Source organism: Dendrobates tinctorius, unplaced genomic scaffold (assembly GCF_039654945.1).
Source record: "Dendrobates tinctorius isolate UK_male_01 unplaced genomic scaffold, ASM3965494v1 ptg000151l, whole genome shotgun sequence".
Taxonomy (NCBI): domain Eukaryota; kingdom Metazoa; phylum Chordata; class Amphibia; order Anura; family Dendrobatidae; genus Dendrobates; species Dendrobates tinctorius.
In genome coordinates, this window is record NW_027361818.1 from 13,696,167 (window position 1) to 13,720,087 (window position 23,921).

Below are 23,921 nucleotides of genomic sequence, written 5' to 3' on the forward strand. Positions count from 1 at the left end.
CGTGAGTGTACAAGGTTTACTGAGCATAGCCGCGTGTGTATGAGGTGAACGGAGCGTAGCCACTTGTGTACGAGGTGTAAGGATCGGAGCTACGTGTGTACGAGGTGTACGAAGCATAGCTGCATGTGTATGGAGCGTAACCGCATGTGTACGAGGTGTACCGAGCGCAGCCACGTGTGTACAAGGTGTAAGAAGTGGGTACAGAGCGTAACCGCGTGTGTACGAGGCGTATAGAGAGTAGCCGCATGTGTATGGAGCGTAACCGCATGTGTACAAGGTGTACGGAGCGTAGCCGCATGTGTTTACGAGGTGTACTGAGCGTAGCCGCGTGTATACGAGGTGTACGGTGCGTAACCGTGTGTGTACGAGGCGTACGGAGCGTAGCCACGTGTGTATGAGGTGTACGGAGCGGAGCCGTGTGTACTTGGTGTACAATGCGGAGCCGCCTGTGTACGGGGTGTACAGAGTGAAGCCGCATGTGTATGGGATGTATGGAGCGGAACCAAGTGTGTACGAGGCATACAAAGCGGAACCATGTGTGTATGAGGTGTGCGGAGCCGTGCATATTATGAATGGGTCACCGAGGAGGAAAAAAGCAACACACGCTAAGTCTCAGAAAACCAGAGAGGTTGGTAACAAGTGCTGTCTCCTGTCACTTTCAATCGATGCAGCATTACCAGTCGTGTGAACGGGACTTAATCAGTCCACAACATGGTCATGAAACCCCTGTCTCCAACGCCACTTCTGATGTGTGCACCACGAACACCTCTTCCAAGTTGCCCCCGACCCCTATGGCTCGTGTGAGAACCATCACCGCTGCTGTGTGCTGGGAATGCCTCAACCAACCGGTTTACCAGAGTTGCTTGTTTGTTAGCCAATATTAGGTCAAGGTTCTCCTGTGGCATGATGTTTTGGAATTTGCCTTTATAGTGTGGATCCAGGATGCTGGCCAACGAGTAGTCGTCATCGTTCATCATTTTGGTAATGCGGGGGTCCCTTTATAGGATCTGCAAGACATAATCTGACATGTGGGCCAATGTTCCTGGTGTCAATGATACACTGCAAGTGCTGGGTGGAGGAGCACTTTCTGGCAAATCCACATCCCTCCAGTCACGCACAAACCCTTTACCAGACCTTGCCACGCCAGCATTTTCTCTTGCCCCATGAGAAGCATCCTCCTCCCCTAAATAATCATCCCTATAATCATCCTCCTCCTCCTCTTCTTCCTCCACCTCGTCCAGGAGAGGCCCCGGAGCAGACAAAGGCTGACTGTCATCAAGGCTTCCCTCCTCCTCTTCCTCATCATCCTTGGCTGCAGACGCCTGCTCCTTAATGTGCTTCAAAGTTTGCATGAGCAGACGCATAAGTGGGATGCTCATGCTTATGATGGCGTAGTCTGCGCTTACCAGCCGTGTGCATTCCTCAAAACACTGAAGGACTTTACAAAGGTCTTTCACCTTCGAACACTGCACACCTGACAACTCCATGTCTGCCCTCAAAGTGCCTGCCCGTGTATCCTCCCACAAATGGATTACAACCTGCCTCTGTTCGCACAGCCTCTCAACGATGTGCAGGGTGACCTTCCACCTTGTTGCAACATCGATAATTAGGCGGTGCTTGGGAACGTGGAGCAATCGCTGCAGCTTCTGCATACGACTGGAGTGTACGGGCGACCGGCGGATGTGCGAGCACAGTCTTTGGACCTTATGGAGCAGGCCTGTTAACTCCGGATAATTATTGAGGAAGCACTGCACCACCAGGTTCAAGGTGTGAGCCAAGCAAGGTATGTGTCTGAGTTTTGAAAGGTCTATGGCTGCCACAAAATTCTGGCTGTTATCACTAACTACCTTGCTTGCCTCAAGAAGTAGACTGCCCAGCCATGTCTCAGTTTGTCGCTGAAAGTAGTTGGCCAGTACCTCCACGGTGTGTCTGTCGCCCAAACACATCATCTTCAACACAGCCTGCTGACGCTTTCCACCAGCTGTTCGATAGTGGGACACCTCGTGTGTAACACTGGCAGCTGCGGATGGAGTGCTCGTGCGACTGCGCTCTGTGGATGAGCTTTTGCTTCTGGAGGAGGATGAGGAGGAGGGTCGAACACCTACAGCCAACTGTTTCCTATACCGTGGGCTAGGCAGCTCTGTCCCACCACCGCTGTCCCCTGTGGCCCCCGCATCCACCACATTAACCCAGTGCACAGTGATGGACACGTAACGGCCCTGGCCATGCCTACTGGACTATGCATCTGTGGTGAGTTGCACCTTTCCACTCACTGATTGCTTGAGTGCATGGACAATGCGGTCTTTCACATGAAGGTGGAGGGCTGGGAAGGCTTTGCGAGAAAAGAAGTGGCGACTGGGTAGATCATAGCGTGGTACTGCATAGGCCATGAGTTTGCAGAAAACTGCGTTTTCAACCAACCGGTAGGGCATCATCTCTATCGAGATTAGTTTGGAAATGTGGGCGTTCAAACGCAGTGTACGCGGATGAGAGGATGAGTACTTTCTTGTCCTACTCATAGTCTCTGGTAGGGTGAGCTGGACTTGAGAGCTGCATATGGTGGAACTAGCAGTGGACATGGCGGACTGAGAGAGGGTTGATGATGGTGAAGGAGTTGGTGTTCTTTCTGATGGCCTAGATACAGTCTTTCGTAGCAATAACATTGTGGTTCCCTGACTGCTTTGGCCTTGCGACGACACCTCAACATTTGCTGCTGGTGATGTGCTAACCGGTGGGCTTACAGTGGGGGAAACAATGTAGCGTTGCTGACTACCTTCATTGGGAGCAGTTGCACATGTGGTGCGTGAGGTTTGGTAGTTCGTCCGAACTTGCAAGTGCATGGTGGTTAAATGTCTAAGCATGCAACTGGTATTCAAATTTCTCAGATTTTTCCCTCGGCTAAAGGTCTTTGCGCACTTTTTACAGATAACCTTTGCCTCATCATTAGGATTTTGTTCAAAAAAGTGCCACACTGCACTCTTCCTACTATGGAAGACATTTTAAGGTCTTGCAACGCTGTGCTAATTTGACTGTGTGGCCAAGCTGTCCTGCAACTCTTTTGGTTTTTGTAACCCATTTTTGGACTGCTCTGGGCCTGCCAGATAACAGCTGTTGCGATGTCGATACCTGCTGCGGATGCTCCTCCTCCTCTTCTGAGCTATTGGCAGCGGCACCCTCTTCCCCCAGTGGATGCCAATCTGGGTCAACAACTGGGTCATCCATCACCTCCTCTTCAATGTCATGTGCACCTTCCTCTGTGTCGCCGTGTATGGTGGTATAGTATGCGGGAAGGGGCACCTGAGTTTCATCAGGGTCAGATTCTGGCTCAGTACACTGCGAGGACAATGTAGTTGTCTGAGTGAATGTACCAGCAGATAAATCTAGCAGTGGCTGTGCATCAGTGCACTCCATGTCAGATCCATCTTGGCCTGGGTAATTCACGATTTGACTTGATAACCCAGGCATGGTATGTGAAAACAGCTCCATGGAGTAATCTGTAGTGTGGCCTGCCGCATTCTTCAATTTTGGTAGGGGTGAAGGACACAAGGAAAGGTGTGGTTCATGACCATAAGCCTCCAATGCTTTTATTTTTTAAAACTTCAGAAGAGGAGGCGATAGAGCTGGAGGCTGAGTCAGCAATGTAAGCCAAAACTTGTTCCTGAAGCTCCGGCTTTAAAAGCGGTTTACCTACTCCCAGAAAAGGGAGCCTTCGAGGCCTTGTGGAGCCAGACGATGACGCAGGCTCAACACCTCCTGCATTAGGTGCTATTGTGCTTTTGCCACTACCAGCAGATACACCACCACCACCAACACCATCATTACCAGCTGGCAACCCACGCCCACTTCCACGACCTCTTCCACCACACTTTCTCATTTTTGGGAAAATGTACCCAAAATACCACCTGCTATATGGTACTGTAAAACAAGGTATAAGGTGTATATAGGATTGGGGAGAATTTGAATCTCCCTACAGACTTGAGGACACTGAACTAATATCTCAGGCCCAGTGTAGATTACACCTCAATATAACAGGCTGAAATTGGATGGTGTAAAAAATGTCTATATAGGACTGAGGAGAATTTGAATCTCCTCACACACTTCTGGACACTGAATTATTATCTCAGAGCCAGTGTAGATTACACCTCAATATAACAAGCTGAAATGGGCTGGTGTATGACAGAAGAATATAGGATTGGGGAGAATTTGAATCTCCTTACACACTTCTGGACACTGAAGTATTATCTCAGGGATATAAGATTAAGGAGAATTTGAATCCCCTTACACACTTCTGGACACTGAAGTATTATCTCAGGGCCAGTGTAGATTACACCTTAATATAACAGGCTGAAATTGGCTGGTGTATGACAACTGAATATAGGATTGGGAAGAATTTGAATCTCCTTACACACTTCTGGACACTGAAGTATTATCTCAGGGCCAGTGTAGATTATGGGTCGCCCTCCCAGGGCCGTGAGGTACTTGGTACTGGGCCATTGTCAGGGGGATGTGTCGCGGCGGCGGTGACCCGGTCCGTTGCCCTGGGTGCCCAAATATCAAGGGTGGTTTGAGGTTAATGTAATAGTTTGTGACGCCACCTGTGGTGCTCGGCAAGGGAGGTGCCAAGCCGATGCTGCATGCAGATCCGCTGGGACTGATGGTGTGGTGCAGCAAAGATGGTGTAGCCTCCCACAGGTGTAGCTGTAGTCCCAGGGCAGTGTAGGTGCTATGGATGAGGAGAGGCGCAGGATGGTGTGGATGATGGTACCCAGATGTAGCGGTGCTGAAGGTGTTAGTGCACAAATGAATGGAGGACACCAGAGCTGCAGTTTCAATGCTTAACTCACAGTTTGTGGTACACACTGGTGCCTGCCTCCGTGCCATGTCCTCCGGGGTAAAGACTCAACCAACCTCTTGGGCAAGTCAGGGCTCTCCTCTCCAACACTCTGCCAACATGTACCTTCATGAACGACTCCGCCAATGCGCCTTGTGATGTGAAGCACTCCAGTACTTAGTTGTTATGAATGAATGAGTCACCGTAGGAGGCAAAAACAGAAATACTAGCTAAGTCCAGAAAACCAGAGAAGTTGGCAGCTATCGGATTGCAGACCCCTGAACCTATCAACAACAACTAGCAGTAGCCGTGGGGGGTTCCTACGGTGCCCTAGACCCCTCAATCACAGCCAGAGAACTACATAGCCTAAAGACAGAAAGAGAAATCTAAACTGCCCCAGAGCAGACCCCAAAGCAATAGGCATCCCCCAACATATAATGACGGTGAAGCAAGATGAAAAAACACTCACACAGATAGAAAGATAGGCTGAGCAAATGATGGGGCCCAAGCTAGCTAGATAGGACAGGATAGAAAAGCTGCTGTCTGTAATCCGCCAAAACCCTATCAAAACAAGAGCCAACAGCTGATAGGGAAAAAAGCCCTGAAGACGCTAGGCCTCAAAAGACTATATCAGCACTCAGGTATTTTCTGAAGACAGAGCAAAAAGGAATTCAGCTCACCCCAGCAGGGAATGGCAGAAATCAAGGAAAACAATGCAAAACAAAACCAAAACACAAATGCAAAAAATAGAGCAGAAAACTTAGCTTTTGAGGAGCAGGAATCAGACTGGTGTCCTAGAATCCCTCTGAGAGATCACCAGCAAGGCAGAAGGGCGTCGGCTGCCTTATATCCAGTCAGTAACTCCCGTCACCCATTCATCATCATCCTGCCCAGGTGCCTGGAAATCAGCCTCACTACCCTCCTTCACCAGAAGAGGGAGTTCATCAGACCTCAACGGTCAAGGGGAAAATGAACTCACAACAGTACCTCCCCCTTGAGGAGGGGTCACCGAACCCTCATCCACGCCACCAGGGTGATCAGGGTGAGCCCGATGAAAGGCACGCACCAAACTTTTGGCATGAATATCAGAGGCAGTGACCCAGGAATTATCCTCCTGACCATAACCCTTCCACTTAACCAAATATTGGAGTCTCCGTTTAGCTAGACGGGAATCCAGTATCTTCTCTACCTCATATTCCATGTTACCTTCAACCAATACAGGGTCCGGAGGTGCGACCCCAGGAACTACTGGTTCAACAAACCTCTTCAACAAGGACTTATGAAACACATTATGGATTTTAAATGTAACAGGAAGAGCCAAACAAAAAGAGACCGGATTAATAATCTCCAAAATCTTGTAAGGTCCAATAAATCTAGGCTTAAACTTAGGAGAAGCCACCTTCATAGCGATATTTTTTGATGATAACCAAACCTTATCACCAACCTTAAACCGGGGACCAATGGTCCTTTGTCAATTGGAAAACCGCTGGGCCTTTTCCTGGGAGAGATATAACTTATCCACCACTTGGTCCCAGATCTGGTGCATTCTCTCCACCACAGTGTCAACACCTGGGCAGGCAGAAGGCTCCACCTGCCCTGAAGAAAATCGAGGATGAAACCCAAAGTTACAAAAAAAAGGTGACATAAAAGTGGCAGAACTAGCTCTATTATTTAAAGCAAATTCGGCCAAGGGCAAAAATGAAACCCAACCATCCTGATCAGCGGAAATAAAACATCTCAAATACGACTCCAAGGTCTGGTTTGTTCTCACCGTCTGCCCATTGGTCTGAGGGTGAAAAGCAGAGGAGAAGGACAACTGAGTTCCCAGCTTGGAACAGAAAGTCCTCCAAAATCTAGACACAAACTGAACTCCTCTGTCAGATACAATGTTCTCAGGAATCCCGTGCAAGCGAACCACCTGTTGCAAAAACAGGGGCACCAACTCAGAGGAAGATGGCAACTTAGGGAGTGGTACAAGATGAACCATCTTAGAGAACCTATCACAAATCACCCAAATAACAGTCATTCTCTGAGAGACAGGCATATCAGAGATGAAATCCATTGAAATATGGGTCCATGGCCTCCTGGGAACCGGCAAAGGCATCAACAACCCACTAGAGCGAGAACAAGATTTAGACCGGGAGCAAGTCCCACAGGACTGCACAAAATTCCTGACATCACGAGACAAGGCGGGCCACCAAAAAGACCGATTCACCAGATCTCTAGTACCAAAAATACCTGGATGACCAGCCAATGCAGAGCAATGAACTTCAGACATCACTCTTTTCTTCCACTGGTCAGGAACATACAACTTTCCACTGGGACAACGCTCAGGTTTGTCCTCCTGGAACTCTTCCAAAGCATGTCTCAAATCGGGCGAGATGGCAGAAAGAACTACCCCTTCGCCTAAGATGGTAGCAGGCTTGGTCACCACAGGAGAATCAGCAAAGAAGCTCCTAGAGAGAGCGTCAGCCTTGACATTCTTAGTGCCAGGAAGAAAAGAGACCACAAAATCAAAATGTGTAAAAAACAAGGCCCACCTAGCCTGTCTAGGGTTCAAGCGTTTGGCCGACTCCAGGTAAATCAAATTCTTGTGGTCAGTGAGGACCACGACTTGATGTTTAGCTCCCTCCAACCAATGTCTCCACTCCTCAAATGCCCATTTCATGGCTAACAGTTCCCGATTCCCCACATCATAGTTACGTTCAGATGGAGAGAACTTTCGGGAAAGGAAAGCACAGGGATTCATTTTAGATGTTACAGGATCCTTTTGGGACAAAACAGCTCCTGCACCAATCTCAGAAGCGTCCACCTCTACCTGGAACAGGAGTGAGACATCAGGTTGCCGCAAAACCGGGGCAGAAGTGAATCTTTGCTTCAGCTCCTGAAAGGAAGAAACAGCCTCCGGAAACCAATTCAACACATCAGCACCCTTCTTTGTCAGATCAGTCAATGGCTTGGCAATACTAGAAAATTTTGCTATAAATTTCCGATAAAAATTAGCAAAACCCAAAAACTTCTGGAGGGCCTTCAAAGAAGTGGGCTGAACCCAATCATAAATGGCCTGTACCTTGGCAGGGTCCATTTCAATAGTTGACGGAGACAAAATAAATCCCAAAAAAGAAATCCTCTGTACCCCAAAAAGGATAAAATGTTATTCTCGGGCTTACTGTGCGCTGCTTGACCAGGATAAAATCACCACAATGTAAGAAATTTAACCATTTAATTCCCAACGCGTTTCAAAGTGTGAACCACTTCTTCCTCAGGGGATGACATGAAGCCCCTGGCATCCCTGGATCCAGGATGGTTGGGAGGTATGAATGCTCCCCACCATACACCTTGTACATGCACGTGTTATGAGATCATTTTTTGCTCCACCAGCTGAGAGTTCTCCTTCCGTTCTCCCTCTGGTAGGGACAGGAGGTAGTGAGGTTAGTTTAATTGGTAATGGTCTGCCACCTGACGAGGAGGATAGTGATTGGATTTCTGGAGTATCAGACTGGATATAAGACAGCCAACGCCCTATCCTGTTGCTGGTGATTCAGTCTGTTTCTCAGGTCTTGGACTTCAGCTCTCTCCAGTCATCTCAAGTTAAGTTTGCTTTTTGCTAATGTTCACACTTGCTCTTGTTGGTCTACTCAGTTTTTGTGTGGTCAGCCAGCCCGGCTGGGCTGTGCTGAATTTCCACTCTTATTTATCTGTAATTGCCAATTTGCCTTTTTGTCCTTTATTAGATTGGCCTCTTTTTGCTCTGTCTCAGAATATTCCAGAGTGCTGATATAGTGGGAAAAGTCTAGTGACTTTAGGGTTAATTTTGTTATCAGAAGCGTTGGACATTATTTCTGGTAGGGTTTGTTGGCAGATTGCAGACAGTATCTTTCCTTTCCAGTCCTTTCAAGATAGTTTGGCCCCATCGTTTGCTCAGCCTATTTTTCTGCCTTTGTTTGTGTTTTCATCTTGCTTCACTGTCAATACATGTGGGGGGGTGTCTTTCCTTTGGGGTCTGCTCTGGGGAGTTAGTTTTCCTCTTTTCTTACTTTAGGTTTATTTAGCTCTCCAGTTGTGATGAGGTGTCCAGGAGAGGTTGAAACCCGACTCGACCCGAAAAAAGGCAAAATCGCTCATCTCTAGACAGAACCATGGAGGCACTTCACGAAATGCTTCAGGTCCATCACCGTGTCCTCCTCCCACAGCGCGGATAGCGGGATCGCCTTGGAATCGGGGATAACGGCATGTGAGCGGATCATGATATGTCCTGCACCTGGAGGCTCAGGAGGGCATTACAATGGGAGTCGAGCTGCTATAGTATCTTTATAGAATCTTTCTCTCTCTGTTTCTTTCTCTGTTCTTTCTTTCCCTCTCTGTTTCTTTCTCTCTCTCTGTTATTTCTGTCCCTCTCTTTCTTTCTTTCTTTCTCTCTCTCTTCCTTCTTTCTCTCTGTAATCTTCTTTTCTTTCTCTCTCTGTTCTTTCTTTCCCTTCTTTCTTTCTTTATCTTTATATCCCCTCTTTCTTTCTTTCTTTACTTCTTTATTTCTTTCTCTCTCCCTGTTCTTTCTCTGTCTCTCTCTGCTCTTTCTTTCCCCTCTTTCTTTCTTTCTCTTCTTTCTTTTCCTCTTTCTTTCTCTCTCTCTCTGTTCTTTCTTTCTTTTTCCTCTTTCTTTCTTTCTTTCTTTCTTTCTTTCCCCTCTTTCTTTCTTTTGCTCTCCCTCTGGTCTTTTTTTTTGTCCCATATTTCTTTCTCTCTCTGTTCTTTCTTTCTTTCCCATCTTTCTTTTTTTCTGTCAGTTTTTTCTTTCCCCTTTCTCTCTCTCTGTTCTTTCTCCTCTTTCTATCTTTGTGTTCTCCCTTTCTCTGTCTGTTCTTTATTTCTCCTCTTTCTTTCTCTCTCTCTGTTCTTTCTTTCTCTCTCTGTTCTTTTTTTCTTTCCCCTATTTCCTTCTCTCTTCCTTCTTTCCCCTCTTTCTTTCGCTTTTTCTCTGTTCTTTCTTTTTTCTTTTCCCTCTTTCTTTGTTTCTCACTGTTCTTTCTTTCCACTTTCTTTCTTTCTTTTTTCTCTTTCTTTCTTTCTCTCTCTCTGTTCCTTCTTTCTTTTTCCTCTTTCTTTCTCGCTCTGTTCTTTCCTTCTTTTCCCTCTTTCTTTCGCTCTCCCTCTCGTCTTTTTTTCTGTCTTGTCTTTCTTTCTCTCTCTGTTCTTTCTTTCTTTCTTTCCCCTCTTTCTTTCTCTCTGTTTTTTCTTTCCCCTTTCTTTCTCTCTCTCTCTGGTCTTTCCCCTCTTTCTTTCTATCTTTCTGTTCTCCCTTTCTCTGTTCTTTATTTCCCCTCTTTCTCTCTCTCTGTTCTTTCTTTCTCTCTCTGTGTTCTTTTTTCTTTCCCCTCTCTTTCTCTCTAGTCTTTCTTTACTCTTTCCTTCTCTCTCTCTGTTCTTTCTTTCTTTCCCCTATTTCTTTCTTTCTCTTTTCTTGTTTTCCCCTTCTCTCTGTTCTTTCTTTCCCCTTTCTTTCTCTGTCTGTTCTTTCTTTCGCTTTCTGTTCTTTCTTTCTTTCCCTGCTTTCTTTCTCTCTCTGTTCTTCCTTTCTCTTTTTCTCTCTGTTCTTTCTTTCTCTCTCTGTTCTAATGCTAGTTTTTTGGAGTATACTCTTAAAGAAAACTTATGTCATCTCAGAATACCTACAGAAAGAGTCTTTAGGCATCAATGCAGCTGTACATTTAGTTGACACATGCATGTCACAAATCAGAGAGCTGCGATCAGATGAGGCTTTTGAAACCCTAGAAAACACAGCCAATGACTTGGCTACTAAGTGCAATCACACTACTGTTATGAATGAGTCACCGTAGGAGGCAAAAACAGAAATGCTAGCTAACTCCAGAAAACCAGAGAAGTTGGCAGCTATCGGATTGCAGACCCCTGAACCTTTCAACACAACTAGCAGTAGCCGTGGGGGGTTCCTACGATGCCCTAGACCCCTCGATCACAGCCGGAGGACTATATAGCCTAAAGACAGAAAGGGAAATCTAAACTGCCCCAGAGCAGACCCCAAAGCAAAAGGCAGCCCCCAACATATAATGACGGTGAAGCAAGAAGAAAGAACACTAACACAGACAGAAAGATACACTGAGCAAAGACGGGGCCCAAGCTAACTAGATAGGAAAGGACAGGAAGGCTGCTGTCTGCAATCCGTGAAAAACCCTATGAAAAATAAGAGCCAGCAAACTGACAGTGAATATGGCCCTGAAGACACTAGGCTTCAAAAAGCTATGTCAGTACTCAGGAATATTCTGAAGACAGAGCAACCGGCAAAAGGGGATTCAGCTCACCCCAGCAGGGAAAGGCAGAATCCAGAAAAGCAAGGCAAACAAAAACAAAACACAAATGCTAACAGGCAAAGCAGAAAACTTAGCTTTAGAGGAGCAGGAATCAGACTGGTCTCCTAGGAGTCCACAGAGAAATCACCCGCAGGGCAGAAGGGCGTCGGCAGCCTTATATCCAGTCCGTGACTCCACTCAGCCAGTCATCATCATCAGGCTCAGGTGCCTGATAATCAGGCTCATTACCTTCCTTTACCAGAATAGGGAGTTCACCAGACCTCAGTGACGAAGGGGAAAATGAACTCACAACACACTACCATATATCAAGAAAGAAAAGTTCGTAAGAGGAAACGATTTTCTGAAGAAACAGCTGAAGATGAGCCGATTGAGGATAGCCGAGCTTGCTTCAGAAGTGAAGTCTTCTATTTTATACTAGATGTATTTTGGAGCCAGTTTGAGCACCGTTTTTCGGATTTTAGAGAAATTGCCAAATTATTCAGTCCACTCATTAAAAAATACTGATGTTGATGACAGAGTGTTTCAGCTTGCACGTTTCTACTCAGATGATGTGTCTACAAAATCCAAGGATGTCTTAGACAAGTTCCTCACTTTCCGGAATATGTACAGTGAGCTGTCAATAGAGAAGGTTGACACCACTGACAAAATTTTACCATTTCTAATTGCAAATTACATGCATCATGCTTTTTCAAATTTGAGTACACTTTATAGAATTTATCTGACTTCCTGTCAGTAGTGCAAAAGCGGAGAGAAGCTTCAGCCGTCTGAAACTTTTAAAACACATTTGCGAGCATGCATGAATCAGGCCCAACTGTCCAACTTGACCTTGCTTAGTATCGAAAGAGACATTGAAATTGACGAAGACAATGTGGTTGGTGTTACACCACTCCGACATACTCACCCGGCCTCCGCTCCCACGCCGTTTTTGCATACTCACCCGGCCTCTGCTCCCACGCCGCAACCTTTCGCCACCCGACGGCCACGGTGGTCACCTCTGACAGGCTCGCGGCCAACGCCATCTATGCATGCAATGCGCATGCGACTTAGGCCATGGCCGCACCTCCCTTCTTCTTGTGCTCCGGCTGTGCCCTGACCCGGAAGCACCTTCGGACCAATGGCAGACCAGACGGGGCCATATCAGGCCGCTTCCCCCTGAGGGAGGCGGCTGATCATTGTGCTACCTTGCACACTGGGCCCTGCTTCCTCCTGTGCTCTCTGCAGCCTCTCGGTGCCGTCCTCAGTGTTTCCTGCAGCAGCCTAGCAGCCTGTCTTCCATGTTCGCTAACAGTTATTCTCAGTCCTTCTCCAGTGTTCCTTTTTCCTCCGTCTCCTGCCTCCAGTGTTCCTGTTCCATCCTGCTCCAGTCCTGCCGTCCTACACCAGTCCGGCCTCCGGTGTTCCTGTTCCATCCTGCTCCAGTCCTGCCATCCTACTCCAGTCCGGCCTCCGGTGTTCCTGTTCCATCCTGTTCCAGTCCTGCCGTCCTACTCCAGTACTCCAGTCCTGTCTCCGGTGTTCCAGTTCCATCCTGCTCCAGTCCTTCCGTCCTCATTTATTCCTGTCTCCTGTGTTCCAACTCTGTCCTGTCATCAACACTTAAGTTCCTCCACATTCCAGTCTATAGTTTTACTCCATTCCTGTCTCCTGTGTTCCAGCCCTGTTCTGTCATCTACACTTCAGTCCCACTGTCCTACTCCAGTCCATCCTGAGCCGCCCCTCTCGGTACCGGCTACTGTGGTACTCGAAACCCTGGGCCTGTTCCTAACGGTCCCTCTATAGGGGTCGGTTCCACCTGGCAGCTCGCCCGGGGCCCCTCGGTGCCACGGTCCAGAGGGTCCACTCCTGGAGATTTCGGCTCCTGACCACCCACGCTAACAGTACGATCGATCAGGCCATGGACTCCGCCGGTACTACTGCTGCTACTCAGAAAGAGTTGCTCTTCCTGCGGTAGAATCAGGGATGCATTATGTCGGTCATGAAGTCTATGGACACGCGTTTGTCAGCCCTGCAGGTGGCCGATCCTGGAAATGCCACTCAACTGGTCAGTCTCCAACAGGAGCTGGGTAAGAAACAAGATACTCAAGCCCACATTTTGTCTTACATGGCCTCCTTTGACAGTCGCTTGTCGGCCCTTCAGGCTGCTACTGCAGCCCCGAGTCCTCCCTCCACGTCTACAGCTCTCCCGATGCCCCGCCTTGCCAAACCGCCTCACATCACCGGGGATCCCAAGCTCTGTAGGGGGTTTTTAAATCAGTGTAGCCTCCACTTTGAATGGTTGCCGCAGCAATATCCCTCTGACCGGGCCAAGGTGGCCTTCATCATGTCCCATCTGGAGGGGGAGGCCCTGTCTTGGTTGAATCCCCTCGGCTGGAATAACGCAGCTTTGGTAGGGGCATTCTGGCGCGGTCTTTCAGGCAGAAGAAAAGATGAACTCGCAGGTCGAGATACCCAGTCCACCTTAGATGACCTTATCTCGCTGGCTACCCACATTGATCTACGCTTCCAGGAGCATGCTCGCGAGTCAGCGAGAGACAGGAGGTCCACCAGGCCTGTTCCCCTTTTCACCCATTCTGCCAGTCCCCGTTCGGCCGGGTCCTCTTCTCCCTCCTCGGTCGAATCCATGCAGATAGATCACCTAAAGTTGCCCAAGTTGCATCAGAGAGAGAGTTGGGCACAAGGTCTGTGCCTCTATTGCGGTGATTCGTCACACTATGTCCGCACCTGTCCTAAGAGACAGGGAAATTTCTCCACCTAGGTCAGGTAAGAGAGGCCTTCCTAGGTGATGATGATCCCTCTCAACCTCTTACGATTTCTTTACTTTTGGTTTCAGGGGAGAGATGTGTTTCCGAGGTGGCCTACGTGGATTCGGGCTCGGCAGGTAACTTCATTCGACCTGAAGAGGTGGACAAATACCAAATTCCTGTGGTTACTCTATCTAACCATATCCAGATTGCCACAGTGGATGGCAAACCGCTACAGGTGACCGTCACCTTGGTCACTGAAGAAGTGGACTTGCAAGTCGGAGCCTTACACCGAGAGAAGATAGCCTTTTACGTTTTGCCTAAGCTCTCTCACACCATTCTACTCGGTCTTCCATGGTTAAGGACTCATCAGCCTGTTCTCGACTGGTCTTCAGGGTAGATACTCCGCTGGGGGCACCCGTGCCAAACTCGCTGTCTGACTCCTGTCTGCCTGGCGGCCGCTCCTCGGTCATCTCCAGACCTTCCGGGTCTTCCTCCAGCCTACAGCTCTTATGCCGATGTTTTTGATAAGAAGGAAGCGGAGGTCCTTTCTCCACACCGGCCATTTGACTGCCCAATTGAATTTGCTCCCGGTTCCACCCCTCCAAGGGGCAGAATCTACCCCCTGTTTCCCGCAGAGACCATCGCCATGTCCGAGTACGTCCGAGAGAACCTCGCCAAAGGCTTTATACAGAAATCCTCTTCGCCCGCGGGAGCCGGTTTCTTCTTCATCAAAAAGAAGGATGGAACTCTACGGCAGTCCTTTGACTATAGGGGCTTGAATGAGATTATGAAAACAAACAAAAGCCAGCTCACCAAGTGTTCACCGCAGACCTCGGAGCTCCGTCTGGACTGACGTGTAATCAATAGGAAAAAGCAATTAGTTCCAGCTGTGTGTAAAAAATTTCTTCTTTATTTCAACATTAAAATTATGTCATCTTCATAGTAAATGCCATACACATGGACACGGCAACGGGTTTCGATCTGTAAGATCTTTGTCAGAGCCATAGAGATACACTGATCTCAGCTGCATATATACTACATTTGATCCAATGACATGCACAAATACAATCACATGACAATTAACTCATTAAAATTACATAGCAATGTACAAAATAAATTAAAACACATGTTGCAAAAGAGAAATATTTATCTTTTCAACAATAATGAAGCATTAGGTCATTTTGTTTATTTAAACCATTCGGGGATCGGACATCTAGGTGATAAATCCAAAAAGCCTCTCTTGTTAACAGGCGTCGCTTTGAATCTCCGCCGCGGAAAGGAATTTTAACCTGTTCTATTCCTTGCACTTTAAAACTTGAGGTATTTCTAGCATGGTGCCTAATGAAATGCTGCGACACAGCTGATATATTCCGATTCATGTTATTCGTATTCTCAATATCATGTAGATGTTCCCTAATGCGCATCTTCATTTTTCTAGATGTGCACCCTATATATGATAATTTGCAAATAGTGCAATCTATCTTGTATATTACATTAGTTGAATTACAATTGATATATTGTTTTATGGTATATTGCACTTTATTTGCCGCATCAGAAAAATTTTTTGTGACATTTGCATATCTACATGTTTTGCATTTTGTAGCTCCACATCTGAAAAAACCATTGCAGGTTAACCAGGTTTTATTAGTTTTATTATTGAGAGAAAATAAATTAGGTGATAATTTGTCTCCCAATGTAGGAGCTCTTCTCGATACTGTATTAATACCTGGCTTTAATATATCTGCCAATTTACTATCTTCATATAAAATGGGCAAATATCTATTAATGATTCCCTTGATTTGTGGAAATTGGCGACTAAACTGAAAACAAATATACGGTTTTTTTCCAATAACTGTCTCATTTGCATTGCCACCAGAAAAAATCATTTTATTACGTTTTTTATTTTTTACTATTTGTTGTGCTCGATTTAAAGACCAATCCGGATACATGCGATTTTTTAATTTTTTCTTTACATGTTCCAGTTCACTATCTAGATTACTCTCTTCACTACAATTACGTTTAACCCTTGTGAGTTCTCCTACTGGTATTGCTTTGAGGGTATGTTTATTGTGACTGCTAGTCGCATGTAAGATGGTATTCCCACTATAGGGTTTATGATGTGTTTTCGTAGAGATTATTTCCCCCCCAACACCAAATAAATCCAAATCCAAAAAAGATATATCTTCCATATTATGTTCATGCGTAAATTTAATATTGTATTGGTTAGAGTTTAGATATAGCATAAAGGCAGGTATGGCAGATACATCTCCATCCCAAATTATTAGGGTATCATCGATATATCTGCCATACCATGCCACCTGTCCATAGAAAGGATTGGAATCTGACAAATTGCAAGTAGTAATATTTTTGATGTCACATAATTTTTTCTCCTTCAACCAGTGTTATTATTTACAGTTGAAGGGAGTAGCCATGGGAGCCAAATTTTCACCGTCCCTTGCAAATCTGGTTATGTCGTATTGGGAATATGAATTTATTTTCTCAGATTCCAATCCTTTTTATGGACAGGTGGCATGGTATGGCAGATATATCGATGATACCCTATTAATCATGTGACTTTTCCTATGTTCCAGCCCTGCTCTGGTTCTGCAATCCGCTGTATTTCTGATCATGTGACCTGCTCTATGGTTCTACCCAGGCTGTTCTAGCGATGCTCTCTATGATCCTGGAGGTTCTGAACCGGAAGTCCTTCCATGATCCTGACCCGGAACTGCAGGTGCTATGGTGCTATATCAGACTGCCCCTCCCTATGGTCAGGGCCTGATTACCGTGTTGCCTCCCTGCATGGCTGCTTGGTCTGCTCGGTCGCTCCCTGTATTCTGTGCCCCTGCACTCTGCCCTGTCGTGTGTCTCTGCACACGCTCTGTGCTTGTACTCTGTCTCTATTCTTGTGTCATGTCTTGTGTTGTCTCTCGTGCCATGTTTGTCTTTGCCTTGCTTTGCCTTGTAGTCCTTCCACTGTTCTCTGCCTTAGCCTGTTTTGCTATGTCTCGCCTTAGCTATTCTTTCACTTATAGTCCTTCCTCTGTTCTCTGCCTTGCCTGTTTCGCCATGTCTAGTCTTTGCTATTCTGAGTCTTGTAGTACTTCTCATGTTTCTTGTCTCTGCCTGGTTTTCCGTACTCTGCCCTTTGGTGCTCTCTTGCACATTTCCTGACAAGTCCCAAGGCTCAGCCTTGGCCCGGCTCTGGGCTTCGGCCTACGCTCCGCTGCTAGCTCTGTTCTCTCTCTGACCTGACTCTGTGCTTCTACCTATGCTCCGCTCCTTACTTTGTCTTTTCCTTGCCCTGTTAGTTTTCCTTCCCCCCTGTCTTGTTGTTTCAGTACCGACCTGTTGGTCACGTCACACAGGACAGTGTCACTAGTCAGTCCTGTTGTTTTAGTGCCGGCCTATTGAGTTGTGTCACCCAGGACAGGCGTACGTGACAAATTGCCCTTTCTCGCCTCCTGTGCCTTAGTCGTGCCGCTTGCTTGTGTCACAGCCGTGTGCGCTGGCCAGTGAGGCGTGGCTCCCGCCTTGAACCCTGGCGTGGCTCCTAGCACGCACCCTGCCTTGAACCCTGGCGTGGCTCCTAGCACGCACCCTGCCTTGAACCCTGGCGTGGCTCCTAGCACGCACCCTGCCTTGAACCCTGGTGTGGCTCCTAGCACGCACCCTGCCTTGAACCCTGGCGTGGCTCCTAGCACGCACCGTGCCTTGAACCCTGGCGTGGCTCCTAGCACGCACCCTGCCTTGAACCCTGGCGTGGCTCCTAGCACGCACCCTGCCTTGAACCCTGGCGTGGCTCCTAGCACGCACCCTGCCTTGAACCCTGGCGTGGCTCCTAGCACGCACCCTGCCTTGAACCCTGGCGTGGCTCCTAGCACGCACCCTGCCTTGAACCCTGGCGTGGCTCCTAGCACGCACCCTGCCTTGAACCCTGGTGTGGCTCCTAGCACGCACCCTGCCTTGAACCCTGGTGTGGCTCCTAGCACGCACCTTGCCTCGACCCTGGCGTGGCTCCTAGCACGCACCCTGCCTCGAACCCTGGTGTGGCTCCTAGCACGAACCCTGCCTTGAACCCTGACCCTGGCGTGCCCCTCTTCACGCGCAGGACCCTGACTTGTATGTTGAACCTGACCCTGGCGTGCCCCTTGGCACGTGCAGGACTCTGCCTTGTACTTTGTGCCTTGGCGTGTCTCTATACACGCACCCTGTCTTGTTTGTTGAACTTTGTGCTTAGGCTTGTCTCTCCACATGCACCCTGTCTTGTTTGTTGCTTTGAACCCTGGCGTGTCCCTACACACGCACCTTGCTTTGCACCTTGCCTTGCACCTTGCTTTGAACCCTGCATATCCCCCATACACGCACCCTGCCTTGCACCTTGTCCTGGACCCTGGTGTTCCCCTAGCACGCACCCTGCCTGGAATCTTGCCCTGGACCTCGGCGTATTCCCTTACACACACCATGTCTGGATATCTGTCATGCCTCCTTGCCTGAACCCTGGTTTGCCTGCCGGATGCCCGGAACCTGCCGATCGCTGCCAGAGATCGTAAGCCTGATAACTGCGGCCTGATGTCCGGAGCTGATGTCCGCAGCCTGATGCCCTGATCATGTTGATCGTTGCCAGCTGTCCGGAGTACGATGCCATTGTGCCTGTACCTGTACCTGTCACACTATCACTGTGCCGTTGTGAGAGTTCACCGGAATTCATCACTCCAGTGCACTCACTTTATTGCAGTACCGCTGTCTGAGAACCTTCCCATGCAGCGGTGCCGTAAATGACAACACATAGCTGATCAGCTCATAAACTGCAGGGCCGATCATCTCCTGTCAGTTTATCATTGGTCGGGTAGAGCAGTCACATCTCCTGATGTGATTCTTCTACACGTGAGATCACCATGGGACAATCTGGATTAACTTGGACTACGGCGGACAGGTAGTATATGTTGGTTTATTATTTTATCTTATTTCTAGGAGAGGAGGGTGTCGGGGATTTGGAGTGCGGTGAGTATGTGTTTTTATTTCTATGTGAATATGTATATTTTATGTATGTATTATGTGAATAATGAATATGTATGTAATTTTAATTGTTTTTTATCAGTGAGCACAGGTGCTGGCAGGTAATACTACTCTCCAATCAGCGGCACCTGTTGTCACTGTTATCAGTGACACCAGACATAGACGGATGGGAACAGTAGTCTCATCTTCCCAGGCATCGGCAGATGATACCACTTTCCCATCAGCGGCACATGCTGTCACTTTTATCAGTGACATCAGAAATAGCCTGATGGGAGCAGTAGTCTCCTCGGGCCAAGCCTGCTTCAGCGCTATGGGTCACAGTCAGCTGCGGAATCATGCTGACATCTGCCAGCATGATCTTGCAGCGGTGTGATCGACATTACTAGTGGTAGCATTATCGCACACACAGACACCCGCACACACCTGCAGACAAATGCAAAGACACAGAAACCCACACACAGACACAGCATGTGACGAGTATGGCGGCACCAAGTCTGAAATAGAACTGCTGATGCTGTGCGGCCAGCCAATCACCGTAATGCCACAACCAACATGGCTGCGGCATTACAGTGTGCGACAGCCAATCCCTGCATGTTCTTTAGAGAGCCAAAGAGTGTCAAATGTGCAGGGCGGGGACCCGAGCACCAGCCGAGCAGCCCCTTTAATATTCGATGAGCTCCAAGCATCGCAAGCAATGTGATGCTTGGGCGAGCACCGAATAGTGGTGAGCATGCTTGCTCTTCACTAGTTATCACTGATCCATAGGCTCCACAGGATAGGTGTTCGCTTAGGTCCGACCATTAGAAACTGCACCGATCGGAAGAATGAGGAAGTTTTACTGATGATAGGACACTAATCCCCATTTTAAAATGGAGCGGCAGGTGGGCTATCTGACCGCAGCTAGATTCATTCTCTTTGGGACTTTTAGAAAAAAACAAGTGCAGCCACTGAGGGAATAAATGGATTAGTGGTCAAGTAGTCGGACATGCCACTCCAGTCTAATGGGGATAAAAAGATCCACATTTTGCTGAATGGGTCCAAGTAGTTAGACCCCACCAATCAATACATTATCACTTATCCTGTGGATAGGTCATTACTTTTTTCAACAGGGAAACCACTGTAAGTGCATCTCTGCCGCTGTGTAAAAAGTATTTAATCTCTAATGGAAATAAAGAATCTTCTCCTAATTAATATCAGAGAGAACAAATGACCACCAAACACAATACCAAGACCAATACCACCACATAGTGACCGAATAATACTACATACAAGGGACAAATACTGCCGCACCATGACGAGACCACATATTACCTGTTAGGAGTGGCGGAAGACACGAAATAAAAATAAAGAAATAAAGTGCCTTCGCCACTCGGGGTCCTCCATGCAGTGGATAGAAAAAATGCTGCTAGAAGAGGCAGAACACTATGGCGGTAATGTGCACAGGGTTTGACTGCACCCAAAGTGCACAAACGCAAACTCTGTTATACTCACAGAGCTGCAGGCATACAGCATAAACTAAACGCTGAGTCTGTTCAGGGTCACAGACTCTCAGCGATACAGACATGGTATTAAAGGTCACAGGAGTAGCCTTAAACAACAGGACTACTCCTTCTAGACCTACCGTAAAGTAAGGCGCGTGGCGTTGCAACTGCGAACGCCCGGCTATGTCGCAAGCGCCATGCAGGACGCTAGCTGCTGAAGTAGATGGAGCATAAGCGCGCTGGCACTAGCGCTGCTACTGGCCAATACCCAAACACTCACACAGACGTATTATCAGAGGGAAGAGGTTTATTAATAAGTCAGTCACCAGTCCAAGCATCCATCACCATACACACAGCAGCAAGTATGAAAAATACTAGCGCACGGCGGAACAGCCATGCACACTTTTTATAGTGAACGGGACCTTCCGGAAGTCCCCAGAGCCCTGGGCTGAACCAATGGAATCAGGAGCAGGACCTGATCACCTGACTCCTGAACTCCAATGGGAGCTTATCCTATGGGCATGCTCAGAAGATGGGACGAAGGACTTAGCCTCCGGAGAGAGTTGCTGTAAAGCAAACTCCTCTGCAATCTCCTTTGCATTAAACACAGAGCAGGAGACTGCAGCATGTGAGGGTCTAGATTCCTGCCTGGCAATGGCCAAAATCTGACTCCTAACATTACCACCAGATAGTGACTGAATAATATGACATATTACCAGCAGATAGGGACCAAATAATACCACATAGAAGGAAAACTACTGCTACTCCGTTACAATACCAAAAATTACCACCACATAGGGACCGGATACTACAATACTGATCAAAAATACAAACCACAATGCTAACATACTAGCCACACTGTTATTACCACCAGTGACATTATACACAGTACCTCTGTATACAGTGTCAATGTACAGGTAATTCAGTGATCACCAGTGACATTATACACAGGTGTTCTGTATATAGTGTCAGTGTACAGGTACTACAGTGATCACAGGTGACATTATACTCGAACTCTGTACATAGTGTCAGTGTACAGGTTCTACAGTGATCACCAGCAACATTATGCACAGGAGCTCTGTATATAGTGTATAGTGTACAGAAAATGCAGTGATCACCAATGTCAATATACACAGGCGCTCTGTATATAGTGTCAGTATATAGGTAATACAGGGTTTATCAGTGACATTATACACAGGAGCTCTGTACTTTATATAGTGTCAGTGTATAGGTAATACAGGGTTTATCAGTGACATTATACACAGGAGCTCTGTATATAGTGTCAGTGTACAGGTAATACAGGGATCACCAGTGATATACACATGAGCTCTGCATATAGCATGAGTGTATAGGCAATATAGTGAAATTATACACAGGAGCTCTGTATATAGCATGTGGTGTACAGGTAATACGGCGATAACCAGTGACATTATACAAAGGAGCTCTATACACAGTATATAGTGTCTGTGTACATGTAATACACTGACTCACCAGTGACATCACTTCTTCCAGCCAGGACTCGTCTCTGCAAAAAACAACACACAGTCATCAATCGCTGATCGCTTCCAGAGCACTTTCCCCACTTTTTCCCTGACTTCTACACTACGTCAGATGAAGGAGAAAAGCGATGTACTGCAGCCCTGCACAGCAACAGGACATCTATTTTGTTCCCTATATGGAAAACCATTTCCTAAAAAGTAAATTATATTACAGTAGTAATAATGTCTCTAATTGGACCCTAAAGAAATTATGTTCCCCACATGTCACCATAAACTAATATAGCATGTTCCTCATTCTGGCCCTCACATAGTAATAAAGTCCCTCATCCTGACCCCCTTTTTTTAATAATCTCGCCCAGCCTGCCCCCCTATATTTTATAATATGCCCCAGCCTGGCTCCCTATATTTTATAATATGCCCCAGCCTGGCCCCCAGATATCCATCCTACCCCCCAGCTGTACATACTGGCCCTCATATGTCCACTGTCCTGCCCCAATCTCTCTTGGGCCCCCATATATTCTTCCTGGTCCCTTGTTCTGGCTTTGCCATGTATATGCATCCTGCCCCCCCATGTATATGCATCCTGCCCCCTTATATATGCTTCCTGTTCTCTTGTCCTGCCCCCCACATATCCATCCTGGCCCCCCATATATCAATCCTAGCTGTCCCATATATGCATCCTGGCCTGCCATGTATATGCATCCTGGCCCTCCCATATATGCGCTTCCTGGTCTCTTGTCCTGCCCCCCATATATCCATCCTGGCCCCACATATATATCCATCCTGGCCCCTCCCCATATATCCATCCTGCCCCCCCTTATATATGTATCCTGGTCCCTTGTCCTCCTCCCTCCCCCATAAATCCATCTTGGCCCCCCAAATATATGCATCCTGGCTCCCCATATATCCATCCTGGTCCCTTGCCCTGCCCCTCCCCCATATATCCATCCTGGCACCCCATATATGCATTCTGGACCCCTCATATATGTACATCCGGCCTCCCCTACATATATCCATCCTACCCCCCATATATCCATCCTACCCCCCATATATCCATCCCTCCCCCATATATCCATCCTGGCCCCCCATATATCCCCCCCATATATATGCATCCTGGTCCCTTGTCCTGCCCCCCATAAATCCATCCATATATACAGTATATAAATCCTGGCTCTCCCATATATCCATCCTGGTCCCCCCTATCTCCATCCTGGCCCCCCATATGCATCCATCCGGCCCCTTGTCCTGTCCCCCATATCTCCATCCTGGCCCCCCAAATGTATCCATCCAGGTTCCCCATGTGTATTCGTCCTGCCCCCTGTATGTGTATCCATCCTGCCCCATGTATGTGTATCCATCCTGGCCTCTTATCCTGCCCCTGGTCCCCCTTATGTGTATCCATCCAGGCCCCTTGTCCTGCCCCTGGCCTCCATGTGTATCAATCCTGGCCCCCCATTTGTGTATCCATCCTGCCCCCCCTGTGTATATCCATCATGGCCCCCTATGTGTATCCTTCCTGCCCCCATGTTTATCCATCTTGCCCCCCATGTATATCCATCCTGGCACCACATATGTGTATCCATCCTGCCCCCCATGTGTATCCATCCTGGCCCCCCGTATGTGTATCTGTAAGCAGGTTGAAGGATGCAGTGACAGGCAAGAGGCAGAGCAAGGGTTAACAAAATGTAACAAATTATAAGAACAGAGTTTTCACTCCATGCAGGGAGGTAAATGGTTAAAGGGTGAATGGTAAGAATAATAACTGTAAAACAAGGGTAGTCCAAAGAAAGAACTTAGGCTAGTTTTACACTAGCGTTCTCGGGTGCAGCGCAGGGCCGCCGCTAAGCCCTGTCCGTGCCCCCTCCGGTCAGTTCCTCCTCTGATCGCATGCAGCGATCAGCATATCCTATATTTAGCGTTGGATACCCTGATCGTGCGCTGACCCGTGATCACGTGGCGCAGGTTACCGGTGTGCATATTTCCTGCCCGATGGCTGGAAGCACCATTTAAATGCCGCTGTC